This window comes from Rhynchophorus ferrugineus, unplaced genomic scaffold (genome assembly GCF_030347505.1).
Source record: "Rhynchophorus ferrugineus isolate W39M unplaced genomic scaffold, kcgeb_rfMv2 rfM3, whole genome shotgun sequence".
Taxonomy (NCBI): domain Eukaryota; kingdom Metazoa; phylum Arthropoda; class Insecta; order Coleoptera; family Curculionidae; genus Rhynchophorus; species Rhynchophorus ferrugineus.
This window is the reverse complement of record NW_027472582.1, coordinates 24,865,251-24,884,780: the sequence shown is the minus strand read 5'-3', so window position 1 is coordinate 24,884,780 and position 19,530 is coordinate 24,865,251. Positions and strand designations below refer to the sequence as shown.

The 19,530-nt window shown below is 29.1% G+C and overlaps 1 protein-coding gene and 1 long non-coding RNA gene across 3 annotated transcripts in view; one reads left to right on the top strand and one right to left on the bottom strand.

Moving 5' to 3' along the window:
• LOC143192898 (cyclic nucleotide-gated channel alpha-3) overlaps nucleotides 1-19,530 on the bottom strand; it is a 223,821-nt gene that overhangs the window by 123,062 nt on the left and 81,229 nt on the right. The window lies entirely within an intron of this gene.
• Nucleotides 912-2,655, top strand: LOC143194103 (uncharacterized). The gene is made up of 2 exons (XR_013005185.1): nucleotides 912-1,071; nucleotides 2,356-2,655. It is a non-coding gene; the product is annotated as an uncharacterized LOC143194103 (long non-coding RNA).

Here is a 19,530-nt window from a genome sequence, read left to right as displayed (position 1 = left end):
TTCATATTCCATCGGGTTTACGCCTCGATGACATAGCTGATCACTTGAATAGGTATATTAAAGTTCAGATGTATGTTACTATAATACTAATAAACTGACCCCACATACGTTGTTCTGGCTCATCTAAGAAAATTCTATTCGAACTGGAATAAATAATTTTAAAAAATATTTCAAAAATATGGTGTATATTGTAGTGTTTTTTGATGCATAACATTGTTAGTTTTATTTTCTAATCCGAAATGAAATAATGTTGATGCTTTTCTACCTTTTGATCGAAGAAACTCACAAGGAAGCATTCATTTTTATTGAAAACATATGCTTGATGCTTGGCAATAAACGTTTAATACGAGTAGCATTAACAACATTTAAAGCACAACATATTTAGTCAGGAGTTAAGATGCAAAACCCAATACTATACCGAGGCATAAATAGAACAAAAATAACGCTTTTAAATCAACAACAAAAATACGCATACGATACACCCATACTCCTGGTGACAATTCAATTTTTTTTCTGTAAGAACCTCCTGTAAAATGGTAGAAAAAAAAGATCAATGGAATCAATAAGGTCGTTCTCAAGTTATGGCATCATCAACGGAAATAAGGATTAATTTTTATATAATCATCGAAAAACAAAATTTATTTTAATCGGCTTTTTCTTACCGATTAACAAAATATATTGAACAACCTGATATATATAAACGTGTTTAGACGGTTTCAATAATATTGCTTTTTATATATATATATATATATATATATATATATATATATATATATATATATATATATATATGGCTGGCTTAGCCGGCATTAAACTAATTCTGTGTACAGCTTCTTATTTTCGTAAACACCTCAAGTTTGTTATAAAAAAATAGATATACCTATTATTATTGTGCAGTTATAATACCTAGAACATACCTGAATGGTGCGATAAAAACAAGATATGCTAATGTACAACTATATATAAAATAACAACCGCAAACTTGACGAAGACACTCAAGTTATAGCACGATGATGGGAAAAGCCGCAGTCATTTATTTTGTTGTAGTTCTCCTGTGCGTACTGTTTACAGGTAAGACTCTATTTGTTCTTAAATATATACTTTTTACGTGCACACGAGATTCAATAGCTCAACATTTATAGATAACACATATAAAACATCATATACAGTGAAATAAATATTTAGCTTATTACCTGCATATTACGTGTTTATTTTACAAATACTATTGACTTTCCCAATGTACACATGAATAGTATTTCTAGAAAAAACGATTTAAATTTTTCATGTTATTGAATAATTTTTCGATATTATGATTATTTTTGATATCAAGGTTAATATCATTTTCTAATAATTGATATATTTATAGTTATTCTATTTAATTATGTTTATTTTTTCTATAATATTGAATAATTTGTTTTTAAATAATCGATAGTTTTTACTAGTTTTTTTAAATAGTTTATATAATAAAACAGCATATTATTTACCATTTAAAGTGCAGGTTCTGTTCAGTGCTGCATATCATCATTATTGTCTTTTACACTATAAGTATCATTATAACAGTAAAACAGATTATTTATTAATAATAAAACTGATTCATAGCTAAGTTAATAAATTTCAATGTTCTAGTGTTTTTTAATCAATGTTATCAGGAATCTTGGTTATATTGAGAAAATCAATGAACTGTGAATTGTGAACCTATGCTATGAATCTATTTATTATTAATTGTATTAGTATTTTTGATATATCTCCAGCTTTGTATACTATATATTTCAATATTGTGTCATATTATTGCTCTGCATTTGATTCTTGTTGCATTTGCTATCTTTGGCTTCAACAAATCACCATCTTTAGAATATCTAAATGCAATTAGCGATTTTTAACTATTGGGTGTTTGTATATAACCTAATAATTTTTAAAAATGTTATTTATGGAAAATAATTAGTAGGACATGTATATAAATTAAGATATTTTCTATTATTTTCTGCAAATTTTTCTATCTTTCTGGCAATATCGCCGATATGGTACGGACGATACATCAATTACTGATCAAAATATATGCAAGCATCTAATATATAGTGAAACATTGTTGGTGCTCAATAGTAAGCTAGATGAATACAATTTCAACTATATTTCTAATTACATAGAAGCGAGAAGAGCATTTCTTGTCGGTATAAGAATGTTATTTAGCGTTCAGAAAAATGATATATAATAAAACAATACAATCAGATAACAATTAAAACTAGGTTAAACTGAATATAGTTAGATAAGTAAGCGATGCGATATTTTATTAATTCTCAGTCTAATTATAATATCTTAAAATATTAGTAATGTTACTGATTTGTCAATTTGTTTTAGGTCAGGTGATATCTGCTGAATGTAATTCAGCTTTAGATAAAATATGTAAAGACACTTTCCAATGCCTTGGAGGTCAAACTGCCAAATGTGCTGTAGTTCTAGGGCGTACTACCTGTTCTTGTGTTTAATAATGTATACATATATATTTTATTAACAATATATAATATGTACTAGGTTTAAAAATATATTACAATTAATAATGAAACTATGGCTGGTAATTAATTTTATAGATTTTTTATTACAACTTGATAAAATTATATATTAAATATCAATTTCTAATAAATATCTTTTAATCACCAATCACCAATTATGTTATTATATTTCCTCTACATTATCGACAGTTTCTTCACAGAAGACTATATTGACAATTTTGTTGATGTCCTCTGGGGTAATTACTTGAAAAAATTTAATAATACTCTTAATAACGTACAAAGTAATCTTTATTCGAGATAATTATCCAAATTAAAATTAATATTAAAAATGTTTTATTTTATTTTACTATATCATATTTTTTTGATGTAAGAATATATGATATATTGTGAAGAAACTTATAACTAAACATATTCAATATTGCTTGAAAATTGAATTTATGAATCATACAATATGTATCGTATGAAGCTCGTCTGGTCCGGTTCACTTCAATATTTTGATTTCCTGCGCGATTTCCAGTAGCTGCAGCAATACAGTTTCAAGTTATCGGCCAAGTGATTTATTAAATTCATTTCGTTTTTCGAAATATTGTATAATGCCGTAGATGCATTTTATTTCGATATCATTGTGCATTTCTTCGTTGGTTATGTAGCGATAATCATCGGTAATTAATTAAAAAATTTTGTTCTAGTGCAACTTCATATTTGCAACCTATTAGTTATAACTTTTGTAATTGACTAATAAACCAATCTTTTTTTGATCTGCTGTGTTTTATGTTTCACGTGATATTAAAGTAAATTATTGTATGCATTCTATTTTGAACATTAATTAATTATTTTATTAAAAATTTGGTTTGTAGTATAGTAGTTTGTAATTATAATTTGCTTGCTATTAAAGAATAACATTTACTTTGTTAATTATTCAATATTGATTTATTAAACAAGGTTAAATATATATCAATACACACACGTTTATGGCAGTTCAAAATGAATAATTCATTAAATATTATTGTTTTTAACAAAGACCACAACAATGTAGATATTTTGAGACATCAATAAGCAAAAAATAATAAAACATCCAACAATGTATACAAAAAAATATCGCGCAGGTGTTTGGAACAATACAGAATTATCTCGGGCTAAAGTAATCCAAGATTAATTTTCATCACAATGTACATATTGTGACACCTCGTAATAAAATGATCTTTTCAAATTATGCAAGATTACACAGAAGAACGAATTATTAACGATATGTCCGAATTGTTGTGTTGGGCTCTAATTCCCCTGAAGTATAGCAATGACAAACGCTATACCATAACGCTTAAAATATATCTTATAATTGTTTGTGCAATCTTAACATTATATATATTTCTGAGTAAGTTTTGATTTTTTATGTGTTACTATTTATTGATCAAAGTAAAACGTCTGGTAGATTTAAAAATTAAAAAGAGTTATATGACAAATATCATTAAAAAGACAACGGCTGAAAATATCCCGTTAATTTTTTTTGAGTTTTTGAACAATTATTAGTTATAAATTTATTATTAGTTTACTTTATTGGTAATTATTTAGTTTAATAAGCAACTCAGTATTTCTTGATAGAATATTTTCATGTTTTTTTCATAGAGTGATGAATTTATTTTCACAATGCAGGTAAATAAAATCATATTTACATTCAAAATGTCAGTTAATGATGTTGGCTGATTTCGTTGCGTTGTATTTATAGATGTAATATTCTCCAAGTGTCTTTGGCTTGAATCACTGAAACTGAAAATATTGGGTGTTGCTCATTGAAGAGTCAAGAAACTAATATTTTTTGGTGCATTCTATAATTCTAAATTGATGTTTTCATATCGAGCCGATGGAATATATTTTTAAATATTTTATTTTTATATACAAGTTCTGTCAATTTTGGGAGATATTTTTTTTATAAATTTTATATTTTATTGTGAAATTCTTATATATGATCTATTATTTTCTAAAGTAAGTCTAAAACTGTTGCTAGAAACTCATAGGTTTTGCAAGATATAGTCGAACATTACATAGCTGTAGAAGGGCCCCAAATTAATCGTATCTTTGTTTCTATAATGATTACATCTCTTTTGTTCTCAAATACATTGATCTATCTTCTATAAATATTCCGAATATGGTGCTTTATTGACTTATAATCTTTAAATTTTCTTAAATAAAAAATAAAAAATAACATATTGTCTCTATTGAATGTTTGCAAGATTAATAAAAATGTTTATACCTAATTTTTATTTGATAGGAAACAAGAAGGTAATTTTTATTGCATTAAAAATATTTACGGCCAATTTTATTGTATTTCTATATTATCCATTAAGGACATTAAGGTCATCAATATATCTCGAAAAATGTATTTACGGCTATAGTAAGGTATTACATTTTGAAGTATAATAATTTTTAGATCAAACTTTGGCCGCTAAATGCTCGCCAGCTCTTGATGCAATTTGCGCTAATTCATTGGAATGTCATGAAGGGCAAAGAGCCAAATGCGTGGTCATTGGAGGAGTAGTTACTTGCAAATGTGTCTATTAGTATTCTTATTATAGTTTTAGATTTAGAATAGTTGTATTGTTACAGCATCGATATGTGATTGTCAGAATTGCTTTAAATGATGATATTAAATTGATTACTAAATACTAATTTATTAGGATATTGATAATTTATTATACGATTATGGTTGGTAACGATGGTTGGTATAGTTTTTAATTTAAGGTTAGAATAAAATGGAAATCTGTTATTAATTAAAATACATTCCTGTATTTTAATATTTATTAATAATTTACTGTTTTACTAAATATACCAATTTTCGAAACAATTTGCGGACTTTTATTGAGATAGTTCTCTATGTATCGGGAATCAATGCAGTAGTAATATTTCTTGTGAGAATAAAAGTAACTTATTGTCACAGCTGTTAATAAGAATCAACATAAACATAGGTAGTTGCTAGACTCATTTAATATAATGTTGAAATATTAAAAAAGGTAACCATCAAATTTATTTATTTATTATTATATTAAAATAAATTATTTTTTAAGGAATGAACTTGACTTTATGACTTTCCCTTCTCCTATTCATACCTTACCCAGAGTTAGTAGTAAACGAATAATGCATATTTGATAATGAACTATAATTTTATTAGATACATTAAACTTGTGATATACATCTTAAGGATTTAGATTGTTAATTTTAGATTGTACCGATCTCCGGCGTAGCACTAAACCAATTACAGTTTCACGACTCAAGCAGCAACCTGTGTAAATGTGATGTAATAATTCTAGAGACATAGAGCTTAACTAATTTAACTGAGACGCAATTATCTTCGACTACTTAGAAGTTAATCCATTATCTATCGGAAGACTGGATTATATGCATATGTATTTGTTGGAACCAGACTTTGAGCTGTGCCGTTGACAATGCGTTATCTTCTTCGTTTGATTTCGCTGAACAGAACTGGGTGAAATTAGTTCTAATTTTATTCTATAACGGAAAGATGTATGAAGGAATTCCCTATGGAGTTATTAAGTTTGAATAATGGTTCTGTTTAGTGGAATAATATATTACGTAAGTTTTAGTTTTAACAAGAAAATTTTTCTTCTAGATTTCAAACTACGATAGCACCTCTTCATTATAATATATCTGTAAGGAAACTAGGTCAATTAGTTAAACTAAGTATTTAAAAAGATCAGATTGATTGTTCGATAATACAAAATAAATAGTTTTCTTTCTAGAATTGATGATGTAAAATATAACCAGAATATGAAAATTTTTCGTAATTCTATTTTTATGCGATTCTCAATGAATAAGTTACTTTTCTTGAGTTTCTGTGTTTCCAGTATTAAAAATCATGTTTCCTATCGTATACATATCACCAAATAAATTAGCTTTTTTATTATTGCAAATGCAATACTATATAAAATAGTATTCAAACTTCAAAAATTTTAGGTCTTATTTTATATGATAGCACGTATAAAACTTGCTCTATTTCAAGTTTTAGCTGTAGCATAATGTGTTCGACAGGATCTGTCAACGAAATTATGGCTTTAAAACAAAATTGCACAAGAAAGTGCGGAAAGTTAAATTGGAATAAAGGTTTCAGGAAACTTAGATTTTTATATCTATTTTGATAGCAATAATATTTAGAGAACAAAACTAGTAAATATAATTTTATTACAGGCTTTTTCTATTATTTAGAAGATTTTATAATATATATCTTTGTTATTAATCTAAACCTGTTTAATACTTCTTCAATACTTTGAAGTATTTTAAATGTAATAACCATATTTTTGAATCGGAAAATATAGTATAAATATAGCCAAACTACTATTTATCTTTTGATATAGAATAAAAAATTATATGTTATGTAGTGTTCGAAGGTTGCTTATCTCAGTTGAACTTGCATTTTCATCCAGTTGATGCAACATGTAAATGTAGAATTTCTCAATAAAAGCATGTCGAAAAGGAATAAAATAAACTATATAGGGCAGAATTAATTTTTCAATTGAACAGCCCACGTATGCCATTTTCTACATTAAATATTGCTCAAATACTCTATTTATCTTAGATCAGACTAGTCCAGTTTTCAATTACTTTGTCGACAAGTAATTTTGCCAACTACAAGACTCTCATAAAGTATAGAAAATGTCACAAGAAAACTTTGGCGAGACAAAACCGCACAATACTGGTGACCAATTCGCATACCACCGCTTCGAGAAGTAACCCCGTCTTTTAATCAGACCGAAATTGCATATTGTCTACGTCCATATTATTCGATCTATGATAAAATAAATCGGTTATCATTGTTCTCTAGGTTTTGACGTTTGACATTGACGGGTTGAAAGAACATAGACCAACGACTCTATCGCGCTTATTTAGTAATCTCTTGTGGATATTGGGTGAAACTTGTAGCAATATAGTATAATATGTAATTGCCTTCATTCTATATACATTCTGTTAATTAAATTTATTAATGGTTCATTTTATAATGGCCATAACGGTTCATTAATTTCTCCGATTCCGATTTTTTTTTGTTATTAATTGAATCACAGAATCAATATTTTACGTATATAATAGTATAATAAAGGATTTTAGACAAGTTTTAAAAATTTATCCATAGTTGAGAATAATGGTCACGAGAGAAGCTAAATCGTTCACAAGCCAGTAGTATTTTGATGCTCATTGTTAATTATTTATTTTACGTTTGGTATTGTCTGAACAAAACTATAGCCACAGATAAAATAGATACTTAACTTTCCAGATCCAATACCTAGACGTCACAAAGCAAATAGTAAAGTAAATAGAGTGCAGAAGTAAATAGTACATTTAGCATTTTTCTACCTTTTCATGATTACATTATAATCAGAATTAGTTCTATATATGCATTATATGCGTCATTTGCTCTAAGAAGTATAACCGGATATACTAAGATTAATTATTTCTCGAGAAGTTGCAGTCCCGAGCCTGATCCATAAAATAGATACCCATACACTATCTGGATTAAACATAGAGACACATACATAGAGCTTTTATATATATATATATATATATATATATATATATATATATGTATGTATATATATATATATATAAACATATATGCTGTTTAGAGAGTTCTTATTTGAGAACTTATTTTTCACCTTGTTAACAACACATGGGCGATAGGTGTAAAAATATTGAAAAGAGTATAAACCCAAAATGTGTTCAAATGGAACAGTACCAGAAGTCTCAGAAGGTAAATATGACTACACCAAAATACGATTTTCATCGTAAAATCAATTAATATTTAAATAGTATCAAATTGCATTGCATTTTAAAAATATGTTTATTAAAGTAGTATCAATTTGGTTAAGGTTTAATTTATTTAGAGAAATATAATTTAAGTATCATCTACATATATTTTATACAATAAGTATCTAAATCAATATGTTGTGGTATAAAGCTAATTAACCAAGTCAGTTTAGATTTTTGTTTTAGATCTATTAAAAATCATGGAGCCAAAATATACATGCATCAATAATTATGTAAAAAAGGAGTAAAGTGAAATTTTTGTAAATGATCTATTTCGGCTAGCTCTGTAAACTAAGATGAGATAAATTTTATAGAAGCAATGCAACATGTCATGCCAGACTTAGTAGCTCCGGCAAGACTGTTTTATAATATTGTGTGCAGGTCTGTTTTTTTATTTTATTTTATTCCTAGATTATGTCATGTTGGTAATGTTTTTTTTAATAATTTGACACCTATTTTTGTTAATATAAATTTTGAACCTTTTCGTTGTATATTACGTAATGGTTTTTCAGGATAAAATATTACCACTATTATGTTAAGTATATAATAAATGATAAGTAGATGACATATTTTTGGATTAAAGAAGTTATTAGAAATATTACAAGGATGAGTGTAAAGTTAAATTATAATAACATTTAAAAATAGATAATATTAAATACAGCGATATACCCCAAAACCTCAAAGCCTTACCGATTAAAGCTGTCAAAAAAGGCCAGCTTGGTAACCGTAGCGGTCAAGTTAAGACCTCCTCTGCGTTTATATTTCTGATTGTTCGATGGGCGAAAATGAATATAAAATCTGAAAAGCAACATCCCAACATACAGTGTCAGGAACCATCCTAGACAAGACCGGATACTTTCTTGGATAATTTTTAATTTGGTCGCTTTGCATTCGGTAGACTTAAACCAAGAACCATAGTTCCTTTTTGGTTTAATTCCAAATAAACCCTAGTTTGTATAACGCAGGCCTTAATATATTACAAAAGAAATAATGGTTAAATATAGAAACATGTTGTGTTTTGTATGTATTCTGTTCATTATTTCACTTTAGAAAGAGCTGGAAGTCTGAAAAATACGCAGGTTGCTGCAGAACTTAGACAGTGTTTTGCCCAACTTTTTCAACATGTGACCAAGCATTGTCATGCAAACGGATGACTTTGCTTTTGTTGCACCCTATAACTCGTCTTTTTTTGTAAATATTAACTAACTTTTTAAAATTATTATTCTCTTAGTATTACACAATCTGTCCAATGTGCGATAAATATTTGATGAGATTCATGTTACAGAATGACATGTAGAAGATTACTTCAATAAGTGATCTCCTGTACACATTGATAAACTAGATTATTAGTTAAGTTAAGTTCAGATTCATTCGGATTTTTGGTTTTCGGCATAACGTTAATGTAGTAGTACACTAAAGTTGCTATCCCCACACTATATACAGCAATATTTTATGGCCATGAATATTCCCTTTCGGTGTCTTTGTCTACTGGACTAACTCATGCCTTTTTGCATTTGGAATTGTTACTGTAGGTGCGCTTATCTTCGCCAGACATAGTACACCAGAGAAAATTGCTAACAGGCTTGGTGCCTGGAAATTAAGTAATTGAAAACACGATGCTAAAACGCATCGAAATAATTTCGAATCAATGCGTCATAGCCATTCTGATGAATCGGCTGTTGTCTGTAATTAATTTGTGAGTTTGATCTGGCCTTTTATTCAATAAGACTTGCAATTCATTGCTTTTTCTTTGACATTGCCATAAAAATTCCCACATTTAAATGTGGGACATCTAACATAATTATATATTTAAGAGTCTTTCAGTTAATTTTAGTTTTTTGCATACTTTAAAGTGTCTCCTTTTTACCAACTAGGGTTTATCTGGACTGGATGTACTGTTTAACGTGGCCTCCGAACCACGGTCCTCGGCATTAAGCCTACCAATTGGCGAGTGACCAAATTTGGTGATCATCCCAGAAGACATCCGGTCTTAACCAGCGTGATTACCAGGATTCGAACCCGCGACTATCGCAACAACAGGAGGATCTCCCTGTCGCTTTTACCACGGCTCCGAACCACGGTCCTCGTCATTAAGCCAACTGGTTAGTGGCCAACTTAGAGACCATCCCAGAAGACATCCGGTCTTACCCAAGTTGATTACTGACATGACTGGGATGGTTATTCCTTGTCGAATTTTCTACGGTTGCCTTACAATTACAATGAAAAACATAAATTTATGACCATGCCCCAGCAGTATTCAAAACTGCGATAGTAGGAAGACCACCCTATCTCCCTAACCACTGCTCCAACTAGCCAGCCTTGCATTTTTTATTTATCTATTTGTTTATATGCATTCCATTAATGAAGACTAGATCTACTAAAATTAGATTAAGTGCAAAGAAAAAAAAAGACGTTCCGGTCCGCTTTACTTTTGCGATATACAAATTAGCTCTTTATATATGTACATAACATACATTCGAGCCATCTAATCGACCTGTTTGTTGGCTTCATTTCATATTCAAAGTCATCCAAATCTATTTCACCTTTAATGCATCCACTCGAAGATTAAGTTTCTCCTGCGAGTCCTTTGTTATTCCGAAAGCATCATCAAAAATTTAATTCGATATGAAACCAGATATTCCTTGCCGTTTGATGTCAAGTCACAAAGCAAATCGTTCCGCTCTATCGGGCGATCGTTAAATAAACGATCCGGTATGAAGACGTTTTAAAGTCGAGGCTCTTATAAGAGCATATATAAAACTTCGATAATTACCGTCATATCGGAGATAATTTTATTTTGAACAAAAATTTTAATCGTTTCTCGTTTGAGCAAACAGAAAGTAGGTTAAAGCACTGCTTAAATAAAATGATCGATCGGCTGAATGTATGCGTCCACATATTGCTAAGCGGATAAAACGACCAAATTTGTTTTGTAAATAATTCTGTGGATTATTATAACACAACCAGGCGTTTGTTGGAAAAAGTTTTGAGCTGCCTATATCACTTTAGGCCACGTTTTGTGTTCTATTATATTGTATTATTTTATATATATACGTTAGCAAGAAGTTTGATTTTTTTCTGTCGCAATTTGTAAATTCTTTTAAAAATGAGATGATAATTTAATTGGTGAAAATGCGAAGTAATAAAGTAAACAATTACTAAACAACCTAACCTAATTGACCGTGAGTTATTTAGTGTATGTAGACGCTAATCATGGGAATGCTCACAAGTGAATTTTCAACATTCGTTATATTTGTCGTTTGATTTGAACAAATCTGCTGCAAGAAAAATAACCATTTTAGAAAGTTATGATGATCTGCTTCGTTATATCCTAATTGTCGGTGGTAGTTTCAACGATTTAAAATTGTGGTGATTTCGATATCAAAATCAAAAAACGGTCTAGTGTATCAAAATAATTTGAACAAAAAATTAACCCACCGTATTCACTACGCATAGATCTTTCTTATTATTATTTGTTCAGATCGTTGGAGCACGGATTGGCTGGAACTCTCTTCTCGAAATGCCGAAGAAGGACAAAAATTGATCTTACCGTTGCCAGAAAGATTAAAAAAATTCTAGAAAATGACAATTGTTGAGAAATAATATTTTGATTAAAATATTGACATATAAATTAATTTAAAAAGTGTTTCGTAATTTGAGGTTTATTGTGAAAAATCGGTACAATATATGTTATTCAAAGTATTATCCACCGACAGCCGCTACTTTTTCCCACCATTTAAGCAATTTATAGATTCTATCTCGAAAACGACGATGCACCTTTTGAGGCTATCCACGAATCGACCTATCTTTCGGTCTTAGGTCGTGAAGCGCTGCTCAAACAGATCACGAGTCATATGCCGATACAACTACTAATCAGAAAGAGAAAGGTTTAGAGAATTCGGCGGGTTTGATAGACCTTCCCATTTTAATGTTTATAAGTATGTTTTCACCGGTTCTGTAACATGTGGTCGATCGTTGTCATGCTGAAGAATAGCATTGTGTCATTGCTGGTAATTCGGTCATTTTTGAGCAGTGCTCGGCTAAAGCGCAACAATTGTAATTAGTAAGAATTCATAATTATGGCTTCATTAGATTTTAATAGCTCATATAGCACGCCAAGCTAATCCCACCAAATACAGAGGACTGGCTTTGGAACCATAAATATTCGGTCATTAAAGTAGCATATTAAACATAACCACGCGCCTTTAGATGTATCTTGACTTCAATTCATGCGGGATCCAAGGGTATTGATCTTTCCCATGTTTTTCAAGCGATTGGAAATGGTTTCTTGTGTTACTCTCAATAATGCTACATATTATTCTTGCATTTTATATTGATCATAATCACGGATACCTTCAAGTCTTTCGTCTTCAACTTTTTTTGGCTGTCCAGAACGCTCTTTGTCTTCGGTCAAAATTACCAATTTTAAAACGTCGAAACCAATATTCACCTATTGAAATCGATGGAACATGGTTACCATAAGCTTCACATAGCATCCGAAGACATTCAGCGGCCTTTTTTTCAAAATGAAGTAAAAAAGTAAAACATCGCGAAAATGCAATTTAATCGATACAAATCACATATTTTCAACGTACTGAAACATATTTTTGTTTACACCCCGACGAAATGACATACATTGAAATGTTAAGTATGTCATTGAGGCTTCAATATGAAGTTGTTTGCAATTATACTCGATATGATTTAATACACATTAACACCATCAGTTGGAATTTCCTTGAAATTATTTTATAGGCTTATTATACCAATTTTCTGAAACAGAACACATGTAAGCATCAGATACACAATTGGAAAATGATAAAGCTTGGTGAATTGTTATTGTCGTGCATATTTAGTGTGGTTAAACCGTAATCGTCGTTATTTTTGCCGTTAATTAGAATAGGATCTGATTAGGATGACTAATTTATTTCATATTGTGGTAATTCTTGTGGTAACGGTTTGACATGGTGGTACTGGCGAATTAAGCACATATTGTGCGCATAATTTGACCGGTCTTAAAATGTTATAAATTAAACTTAACTGAGTCCTGACTTTTTATGTTCCTATGAATGATTAAATGGAATATGGTGCTCCAAGAACCAATAGAATTACCGAACATGTTAATAGTTTTAATCAGGAACTGATTAATCTAGTACTTAATTTTTCTTATTATAGTAATTCAATTTATTAAAATTAAGTTTAATAAAATCAGCAAAACATTATTAAATGTATGTTTAATAAGGTTATCTGGATCTGGATCAAATAAAATGAAATTTTATTATTTCAATTTGTATTTCTATCGTTTTTATTATATACTCTGTATTATAACCGTGCTTTCAAATAACGAAAGGTAAACCATTACAGGGATTATCGAAATAGACACTCTTCTGTGAGTTTAAGACTTTCGCAAATAAAATTCACGTCACGTTTTAGTGACTGGACCTATTGCTTAAACTTCGAAACTATCGAGTGACTTCCGGAGAGGAACACATCCGGTGTTAGTCAATAACTAGTACAGACAATCTTTTGTTGGTGTTTGAATTTGATTTCACACTATAAAACCGTAATGCTTTATAAATATATATAGATATTTTTTCAACATTATACAAGTTTTTTTACTTTAAAAATTACTTTTTGCTATTGTAAATTCAAAATATGAATTCTATATTTTTTATAAATGTTTTCTAATGGATTTTTGATACTGTAATTGTTATGTAATATAATGATTAATCTATATTTATTATTTACTACTCATTATACTCTATTTATTTATTTATTTATTTATCCTTTTATCTTTATATATTTTATTATTTATTCGTATCATAGTATCTTTCCCATAATTCATAAATTACTTTAAATTAAAGATAATAATTTTATGGTTGCGACTATAAAGTGTAGATTATAACTTAAGCCAGGAACTGATGCCAAAGTGGCTCAAAATAACTAATGTGTAGTTATGATTTATCGATAATTTGAAGCATACATAAACATCAGAGAAAGTGGTTTCTGTTGGCTCTTGGTGGCAGCGTATCTAGCGTGTGGCTTTTGGCTTTTTCCCTTGTGTTCATTGCACGTTCGTCATACCTGGAGCTAGAAAAATGAGTGCTAAATAGCAAGAGTGTGGCTTATTTATTTGTGATTTTTTTTACTTTTCCCTAGCTAGGTCCACTAATCTTACTGGTAGGATCTTGTGCATCTGCTTCCATTGATCTCATTTTAAGTTCATTATTGTTAATGTTAGGCTAGAAGCTTGTACATCACGTGTTACTTTTCCTTCGCATCGTGTGCACATGTCATACTTCATACTGGTATAGTTTATCATCGCTGTCGATTATTGCAATTATCGGTTATATGTTAATTGTTGTGTAATTATTATTTATGGATAGTCTGAAGCATACATAAACGTCACTGAAAGTGGTTCCTGTCGGCTATTAGCGGCAGCGTATCTAGCCTTTCTACCTTTGGATTTTACCCTTGTTCGCCTTGCAGGTTCATAATAGCTGGAGATGGAAAAGTGAGTGTAAAACAGCAAGAATGTTGTTTATTTATTTATTTATTTATTTATTTGAGATTTTGGATTTACCTTAGCGAGTAAAGCTAATTCTATTGATAGGATCTCTTGCGCCTGCGTGCCTTGATCTCATTGGGCGTCCATTATAGTTAGTGTTGGGATAGAAGTTGGTCGTGTGTTAAATCAAAAAAATTATGTGTTATGTATTGCTAGTTTTGTTTATTACTTTGATTACTACTTAATAGTTCTTCTTTCATTAGTTCCATAGAAGCATTTTTTAAAGTTTTAAATTGACAGTTGATTTTGGCCCAACTAGTTTAAGAATAATTGTTTTGTCAATAACGCATTTAATTTATTTAATAGCGATTAATTGTTTAAAAACAATAAAAAAAAATATGACTATGGAAATATGCCTGGTAGATTTTATATTTTAATACTGAATAATAAGAGTGTGAGCTTGATCCTAATACAAAAAGTGCTGCTGGTAGAGCTTAACTAAATCCTAATTTTAATCTGTTAATTCCTAATTTACAATTTTAAATATTCCAACTGTGATAAGAGGTTTTACCGCTATGGGAGAAGCTTAATTGCTATTTAAAAACATACTATCCACCATTTGGTTCGTTGCATAACTCTAAATATAGAATAGAGTACGCAAACTCGTAAAGGAGCTTTAATTTGCCTATAAAAGCTGGATTTGGTTTAATATGCCCTTGTAATATAAGAGCTTATTCATTTTTTAAAAATACCCGGAAAACAATACATTTATACGAGCTGGAAAATTACAAATGCATATGTATAAAAATGTCAACAAAATTAATCTTCCTTTACCATCCATTTCCCGAATATTTAGAGGCGCTGTTCGCTATGATTGATTTTTCATTTAAGTTCTAGTTGATTTTCAAAAAGACACGTGTTTGAGAAAAAACTTTATTCTCTAAATTTAAGTATAAATATTTACTTTTAAATACATTGCAATTATTATTCATAGTTGTCTATAACTTGTTATACGATAAAAGTTAGGTATTGTTTCTTAATGTATGCAAATATAAATAGAAATAATATGATATTTTATATTTTGAAGATCAGTGTGATATCTGAATGTGGTGGGGGAACTAGTTAGGTAAGGATACTAGTAGGTAAGTTAAGAAAAATAATTCAGCAGGGATAATAATTAAATTGTTGTGTTATTCTTGGCGTTTTAAGATACACTGATTTTAAAATATGGAATAATACAGGTACTGTAGAATGAAAAGTTAAATTTTTAAAAATTATAAAATCCAAACAGCATCTAATGTGTTTATAGTGGGAATGTTAGCTGCGAAATTTTTAACAAAATATTTTCAACGACATCAAATAGGAATCAACATATTCCAATATTCCGCACCGAAATAACTGCAGGTTTAAAAACAAAAACACGGAGCAGAGAACAAAATTAATCTTGTTGAAATAAAAAAAAATTAATGGATATAAGAAATAATAATAAAAGTAATTATTACTTTATACACATTTTGTTGCAATTAACCATCCATACGTTTTAGGCGAGTAAATGTACAATACATCAATCAAAAGCTGGAGGTAGTCAAATCATTAGTGAGGTTTGTCCATCAAGAATAGTATTAAAAATTGCAGTAGGGGTTGTAGTTGATCATATTTCGATAACTTTAGATATTTTCACGGCTTTCATATATAATGGTGTTGGAAGAATTTTTTCAAATAATGTATCATAGGAAGTTGTTGGTAACTTAATGCCTTAAATATAATTTTAGTTAATTTTATAACATATCAGATGGTGTTATCGTAGCAAAAATACCTAGCGAATGTTTTGGCATATTTAGTTCACTGTAATTACCATGTTTCAATATTTGATGAAATAATTTTCCAATATAACCTTCTGATTCTATATAACAATATAACATAATTCTTGGAGGTATAAATACATTGTTTCAGTTATATGATGACTGATATGAGTGTATGGCGACATTGATGATAGTATCTTGCCAATATTTCTATAGATTGTTAATAAAAGAAGCTCAGTTATTAACTTGGATTGTTATTCTACACATATCTGTTGTTCTACGATATATTGGTATATCGATATTTTTTCGGCATCCCTACTACATGATACACGTTGACCAATAATGGTATTAATTAAATATTATATAATTATGTCCTCTAATTTATTTAACTTGATTTATGTTTTATTCATTATTATATTTTTATAAGTTTATTAATTTCCAACTTTACAACAATATATGGATGCAAGACAAGCAAGGCAGCAAATATAACAATAAATACTTTTCAGGTAACGATCTGTTAAGTGTTATGTATAGATATCCGGTGAAATCTTAGCCTTTTCAACTTTGGATACCTTTCACATATGCTTTGACTAGTAAATTTGTTTAGCTTTAGCTATTAGTCTAAATAAGTAATCATATTAATGTTTCGAAGTCGATGTTAAAAATATTTAAAAAATTGGTATATTGGCGCAAAATTGATATATTGTGTTAATAAACTTTATTATTATATTATATATATATGATTATTATATACTGATATATACAATACAAAAATAATAACATAACTTTATGTCAAACATCAAATTAAAAAGGAACAAAACAAATATAATTTAATATAACTATTTGGTCATGGTACCGACATCAAACGAATTTTTATTTAGTTATTACAACGATTATTAGGTACATATTTTATATTAAAACTTTTTTTTTTGTGTTAAAAGTCTACGTTTGATTGTTTTTTACATTTTAATGAGTTTCTTATTTATTTTTCGAAGTCGGTTCAATTTTTTGTTAAAAATATTTTTATTAGACAATAATTTAACATCCATTTCAATTCAATTCAATCATCTATTGCGATAGTCTTTAATGCGTTGCTAAAAAACAGACATTTATATATCCCTATGTTCAAGTCACATAAATTTATAATAAAATGTATTTCGCTACATCAAAACAGTCTGAATATCTGTTCTGTCTAATTCTGTTTACCGTCTGATTTTCCAATACATTCTGAGGTAATAAGACGAGAATCCGTAAGTGATTGAAAAAGAATCGAGTAATTTATTACTAAACGATCCTAATAGAATAATATTTCAAGTCAGATATCAATCAACGATTTGGAAAGCAGATCAGAATTCTAGACGTTTTTTTTTTGCCGAGCTGTTAGGTCACGATTGGTTTGCTTCAACTAAAATTTCGTCTTCCACTTTTATTATTGCCATTTATTTTTCGTTCTGAAATGCCGCTCTATTTAATGTATTTGTTATTTTAGTTTTGCTTTTATTATGATTGATAAAGTTTATTTGTATAGATGCGATGTAAAATAATGTTATTTATATATTTTCCAGAAATGGGGTATATTATTTTGTTCAAAATACATGTTTATTTCAATAACAAAGTCAATGATTGTACTATTCAATTTTATTGCATGTTTATAAATTTTTTCTCAATATAGCCTCAGAAAGGTACAATTTTTAGCCTAGAATTATATGAAGATTCAATTGTTTATGCCTTAACATAAACATATACACTGATTAACGGTTTTTTATTTTTAAATATTAATTTCACTGATATTGTCAAACATTTACACTGAATAGTATGTTTATTTATAATAATATGACCAAATTAAAAATAGATTAAAAATTATATTTTATTCGACAATATCTTTATAGTGTTAATATTTGGTTCATTAATAGATCATCCAATTGGGCAGAAGAATGGAAGCCCTATTATTAACCCAAAATATTATCGTCACATATCCCTATAAATATTATTATTTTTAAAATGCATTGACAAAACACCACAACATAATGTGTAATTGCAATTTATATTTTTGGAGCAGAGAAATATAAAGTGGGTGTTTGACCTTTATAATCGTTTGGCTACAACTTCTATTGTTTACAGTGAGTTAAAAATTTTATCTTAGTGAAAACATGGAGTTAGCTCGAACTACATTTAGTGCGATAATTTATCCCAACTTTGGATTTGAATTATCAAAGCAGGAGTTTATCCATCAACTTACTTCGACTTTTCGCGGAACCTCATCCTTAACCACTGCAAAGCGTCGGTATAACGAATTTTATTGTGGCGTCGCTTAGGGACGAAAGTCGTGAAAGTCGTCAGAAATTAGTTGTAGTGCCAGAAAACACCTTATGCGAAATAATATTGCAAGATCGGCATGTGATTTATCGCTCTATTTATGAGTTTTCCTTGGGCATTAGTACGACGAGCGTCAATAATATATTACATGAATATTGTTGTAAAATATACTGCTGTGTATCAGTAAAAAGAACTTCCTTACATTGGGTTCTGCATAATTTGATATAAGTTAAAAATAGATGCTCGTGTTAATTTCTGCATACAAATGGTCAGGAAATACAATCGGGGTGCATCAAAGCTGTGTACAATATATACACAAGCGACTAATCTTGGATATATGTATATGAGCATCAAATAAAACAACAATACACTGTATAAGTCAAAAAGAGCGAAATTCGATGAAAATGATTCGTGCGTGAAGCATTGCAAATTTTGCGTTTTTTTTTAGAAATAAATTTCAATTTGATGATGATAATAGAAGCTCTCATCACATCAGCTGAAACAACTATCTATTGACTGATCAAAAAGTCGAATTGATGGGTCATTCTCCATACACCACTGATTTCTTCCGAAATGACCTTTCTTGTTCCTG